Source organism: Misgurnus anguillicaudatus, unplaced genomic scaffold, assembly GCF_027580225.2.
Source record: "Misgurnus anguillicaudatus unplaced genomic scaffold, ASM2758022v2 HiC_scaffold_33, whole genome shotgun sequence".
NCBI classification, from domain to species: Eukaryota; Metazoa; Chordata; class Actinopteri; order Cypriniformes; family Cobitidae; genus Misgurnus; species Misgurnus anguillicaudatus.
The window spans coordinates 5,971,779-5,977,479 of record NW_027395283.1 but is presented as its reverse complement, the minus strand read 5'-3'; the positions used below and the strand labels follow the sequence as shown (position 1 = coordinate 5,977,479).

The following is a 5,701-nucleotide window of genomic DNA, read 5'->3' as shown; positions in this document are numbered from 1 at the left end:
AGACTGTTGAATAGTGACTGTGCACTTGTGACAATTTGCCCCATCGGAGGGTAAGTTGTCACACTAGGGCGGGTAAGTTGTCACACTAGATTATCTAAAAATAAGAACACAACTACTTAATTGTGAATATTGATTTTAATTTTTAAACTCAAACCAAACTGGAAATATAAACATCCGTGCCTGGAGAATCTGGAAAAACAATTATTTCAATCCAAATAATGCACATTTCAATTAAGTGGCAAGACCACTTTACTTTGAACTTTGGTTCAAATGTTCTATGGCTTTCACATAAAACCAGATAACTGAATGGAACGCTGCAGATAACTTGCTTAACTTAACATGTTTAACCTCTGAACAAAACAGATGCCCTGTATGACTAATAGGACTCATCTCCAGAATCACAATTCTGACACACATAAATTGCCTGGCCTGAGGTGCAAGCATCATGGGCCCAATTGTTGCATTTTACACATTTTACCCAGGTCTCCTTTGGACGACTCTTTGAAAATGGCTCTACACAGACGAGGCAGAAGCACTCTTCATCATCTGATGATGACTCTTGCATGATTTTTCTTCTTTTAGCTGCCTTGTTTTTCATAGGTCCAGATTTCTGCTTCCCTTTCTTTTGAAACAGCTTTTTGCTAGATTGAGGCTTATTCTTTTCTATATCATGTTTTCTGAGCATGTTCGATGTGTTTGTTTGTACAGGGGCAAGTTGTCAGATGTGACGACTTGCCCCAAAGTCATTGAGACAACTTGCCCCATACTTACTTGTGTGCTAATGTTGTCTAAATCTCAAGTTTAGCTCATCATATCACTTTAGCTAAAGTATCAAAAGACACTTTACGGTCTCCTCTATTTTGTGCAAAATAATCATTTTAAACATTCACACCTAACAAAGTTGTATTGCATAAAATGTAAAGTGATTTTTTTTACTTTTTAAGCAGAAAAATAAGAAAATTGTGCTACCCTCAGATTACAGTGATCTTGACCACATGTGAACAGGAAGTTGACTATAGAAGAAGAAGTCACATAAAGTGGCTATTTGATTTTTGAGATAGAGCCTCTAGTGTTGGAGTTATTAACAGTGTGACAACTTACCCGTGTGACAACTTACCCCGCTCTCCCCTACACTTACAGAAACTAAATATTGTTGTTGTTTTCTTTATTACAGTGAATGGTGTGAAAGATGAAAGGATTGACCGTGCCATTGGAGTGTGTAAAAAGGCAGTTTCTGCCTTTTCATATAGTTGGAAAAAAAGACGGGACATGGCAGAGGTTCAGGCAGAGCTTGGTCTTCCTCCTCATCAATTGGTAACAGAGTCACTTACAAGATGGGGTTCGCGTCAAAAAATGATTGAGCGATTTCTTGAACAAGAGAGAGCCATCGTCCGTGTTCTGGGTGCTGACAAAAAAACCCGACATCTTGTTCCTACATGGCAAGATCTGGAGGTTTTAGATGCCATAAATAAAGCAGTCAAACCACTTCAGGACTTTGTTGACGCACTGTCCGGAGAATCTTATGTAAGTGTTTCATACATTAAACCTGTGCTGCATCTGTTCAAAACGAGTCTCCTTTAGCGAGAGGAGAAAGATGTAGATCTCACTGCTACAATAAAAAGAAACATTATGTGCTACCTTGAACAGAAATACAGTGACCCTGAGAATGACGAGCTCCTGGACATGGCTTCACTAATGGATCCACGTTTCCGTACCAACTACATTACCCCGGACAAGTTGGACATTATTAAGAAAAGAGCTGTCACTGAGCTCTCTGCCCTCTGCTCAGAGGAAGAAGGTCCTGCTGTACAAATGTGCCAAGAAGAACAGAGCCCACCACCCAAGAAGAAAACTTTAGCTGCCTTCTTTAAAAAAGCAGCACCTGCATCACTGTCCCACCAGACAGTAAAGGAAAAAGTCGAAGCAGAGCTCACCACCTACTTATTGGGTCCTGAGGTGGATCCTGACACTGACCCACTTGAGTGGTGGAAGCAGCATCAGCCCAATTTCACAAGACTCAGTCGTCTGGCAAGAAAATACCTGGCCATTCCAGCAACTAGCGCCCCATCGGAGAGGGTCTTTAGTGTGGGTGGTGGTATTGTCACCTGTAACCGAGCTTGCCTCAAACCTGCTGTTGTTGCTCATTTTCCTCGCAAAGAATGTTTAAAATGCAATGACATTTTTTATGGCGAATGGTGTTATTGTTTACATGTTCAATTCAACTAAGAGTTACCTCAGGATTTTTTGTTGTTTGTTAGCTCAATCCAAATACAGTATAAATAATTTGGATGTTTAACAGTCTTTGTTGCACACTGCACAGTGACTTTTCAGTAAGATAAAGGGTTTGCCTTTGCAATTTTATGTTGATGCACTTTAATTAACGTTCCAGCCAGGGACGTACTGGGACTGAAATTCAGCCCGGGACTTTAAGATTGAGAGGCCTTTTACGCGAGTGCCCTTGGTGCACGAGCAGGATTTTTTGCAGTTATTTTAATTCTAGTAGTGTTTTTATGGTATGAAGAGAATCAGATTATGCTGAAGACCTTAAAGAAACTTTAGGATAACACCTGCCTCCTCAGGTTGTATAAGCAAGTCACCACTGCACTAAACACAACCAGGTCAGCAAAACCTAATCTCGAACACATAAGTCACAGTATACTGCTAACTACCAGCATGTCATGTGTACAGTCAGTTGGAGTGATACAATTGTTACAAATACTCACACATACCCACTCAGATAATCAAAAACTACAATACAGTCCCATAAAATAGAGATTGTGTGTGTACGTACTCACTTTCAACTCTCCCTGGCTCCACTTCCCCTGTGCTGGACCCTGCCTCTGCTTACTGATTGTACAGCTACATATGCATGAGAAGAACATCAGTAATAAATATGACTAAGAATAATTCCTTTTTTTTTTTAATTCAATCTGTGCTTTAGTCAGGTTATAATCTAGTAAGTGGAACTATTGCATTTTATCCTATATGTAAATATGTAATATTGTGCTGTATTTTTCTATTTGTGTGTCCTTAATAAACCTTTGATTGATTGGTTGATTGATATGCCTACCCTGCTGAAAAAACAGCATCAAACCAGCATGGGAATTATGCTGGTCTATGCTGGTTTGATGCTGGTTTAGCTGGTGGTCACCAGCATAAAAGCACCAAAACACAACATATGCTGGTCTTGCTGGTATGCTGTTTTTTCCAGCAGGGTAATATGATTGCCTACCCAGCCCTGCACACTGCCCCATCACTGTTTTTGTACTGGTTCCATTCTCCTCCTCCTCTTGTTCTGCTTTCCTTCCTCTTCCTCATCAATATGACTGCAAGGGTCATCATCAACCTGTCTCTCTCCATCAGTGACCTTAACAGCTAATATACAGACATACAGGGATTCCTTAGACCATTTTACTGTTTGAACACAATGATGACGTGGAAACGTATGAACGCGCATGAAGTATGGCAAGAATCAGCAGTGAAGCAACACAGACAGAGAAAGTTATATTTAAAAGTTGACTTTATCAAGTTTTTCAACACAGCTACCAGATCCGTGTACTATAGTGGAGTGAATAGAAGACGTTAGCAGATGGTCAAATATAAAGTATATTATTAGTGCAACCAAACGCAATTACCAGACATTTTGATGCTGGGAAACTGTTTTGATAAACTTACTGAGTTGCTAACACGTTAAAACCACTGGGGAACAACACCACTTCTGTTGCCAAAATGTGCACGCAGTCTATTTCATCAATTTCATAAGCGGGATAATGTAGAGTGAGGCGGTTCTTATAGCGAATACAACCCCGTAAGGCTGATTCAAGCTCCGCTTTGCGTGGGGTCCTGATAAGCCTGTCGGGGTTGTATTCGCGCTTATATATGCTTATATTTAATTGCAAATATAAATTATTTCAGTGTATAATAGATGCATCACTAATTGTGCACCTGTCCTGTCCATGCTGCTGGTCCTTCCTCATCTGCACCTCCTGCCACAGCGTCCTTTTAACTGCGAAAAAGGTCTGTTATTTGGCGCATTTAGCTGCCTCTTTTGATCGGCGCCTTTGAGCCAATCGGATGTGAGGAAAAACGAGGATCAGTCCAAGTTGGGAGGGGCCGCTCTTATCCCCCCTCAAGATTTGAAGAATTGGTTTGGCCCGGTCTGAAACAGACACAGCGTTCCGCTGCAGCTGAGCGCCTGGTTAGGCATTAAAAAAAAAAAAACTTTTTGACCTCCGGCCGGTTCGGCCTGAAATGGACCGGCCGTTCGGGATTGCTCCCGGAACTCCCGATGGCCAGTCCGCCCCTGGTTCCAGCAACTAGTGCCCCATCGGAGAGGGTCTTTAGTGTGGGTGGTGGTATTGTCACCTGTTACCAAGCTTGCCTCAAGCCTGCTGTTGTTGATAGGCTCATTTTCCTCGCAAAGAATGTTTAAAATGCAATGACATTTTTTATGGAGAATGATTTTACTGTTTCCATGTTCAACTCAACTAAGAGTTACCTCAGGATTTTTTGTTGTTTATTAGCTCAATCCAAATACAGTATAAATAATTTGGATGTTTAACAATCTTTGTTGCACACTGCACAGTGACTTTTCATGTTAAAGTATTTTAATTAAATATAATAAATATATTTAAAATATATGTACAGTTTGCAATTATTTTGTTTTAAATGGGGGGCGGGGGAAAAAATTCGATTCGAATCGTAAATCGAGTTTTTTATAAACAAATCGCAGATTTTTTTAGGGGGGTGAATCGCCCAGCCCTAATACACACACAAAATATATAAACCAATACACGAGATCTATTTTCCGACTGGTTTCATACCAGCTGTAACAGATGGCTCGGAGTCAGATCGAGGCCATTTGGCATCTGGATGCAACAGCCCTAAAATTGTGACTTTAGATAACCCTGTGTCCCGATAACACAATCACCCAGATATATATCACCTATCAGGGGTGTAAAATGGGCGACAATTAAAACAAATGCCGTCGTAAAAGGAGGTTCAAAGGAATTCCACCAGAGAAACCTGAGAGACACAGCAGGGGACACAGACTGTATGTCTGTGATGAAACCACATTTAAAGATCACAATGAGCTGTTTAAATGTATATATATATGTTATATCCCTTTACTGCATGATCATGTATGTGTGATGTAACTGTGTGTTAACACTTTAGTTAGATTTTGTTCACTGAAGCATGGTTCATATCTTAGGTATGAAATTATTATTCAACGTGATCTTAAACCCATGTCTTGTCTAGTATCAAATTAACCTACTCTTTATTTCCTAATCATTTCTATGTATCATATTACCATAAGCCGCATCAATGTCATTTAATATCGATTTGAAGAGTTATGGAAACAAACTTTTCTCATTATGCAATTACGCAAATGTGATGTCTGAAAGATCAAAGGCTTGTTTCCCCGCGCTATCGAACACTTCGCACATTGGTCATTCACCTAAAATGGGCTGGGCGCGTGAAAGGTCAAAACGGCCTATCGCCCAAGCCATAAACGCTCAGTTCGCTCAATGACTCAATTGCTCAGTATCTCAGTCAGTGGCTTAGTTCACTCATGAGCGCTCAGTCGCCCGGTTACTCAGGTAACCCGCCAGCGCAGTTTGGAAACTCGCTGAGACTCACCCAGAGTTCCTCGGATTCATCATCTTTTCTCTGAGCCCTGTCTCTTCGGGACAGTCTTTTC

General features: G+C 40.7%; 1 long non-coding RNA gene across 1 annotated transcript; it reads right to left on the bottom strand.

Annotated features, from left to right (window-relative positions):
* Window positions 1-2,396: 2,396 nt before the first annotated feature.
* Window positions 2,397-4,301, bottom strand: LOC141363216 (uncharacterized). Its single transcript, XR_012368728.1, has 3 exons — window positions 3,946-4,301; window positions 3,233-3,375; window positions 2,397-2,859 (listed from the first exon to the last, which is right to left on the bottom strand). It is a non-coding gene; the product is annotated as an uncharacterized lncRNA (long non-coding RNA).
* Window positions 4,302-5,701: the final 1,400 nt, after the last annotated feature.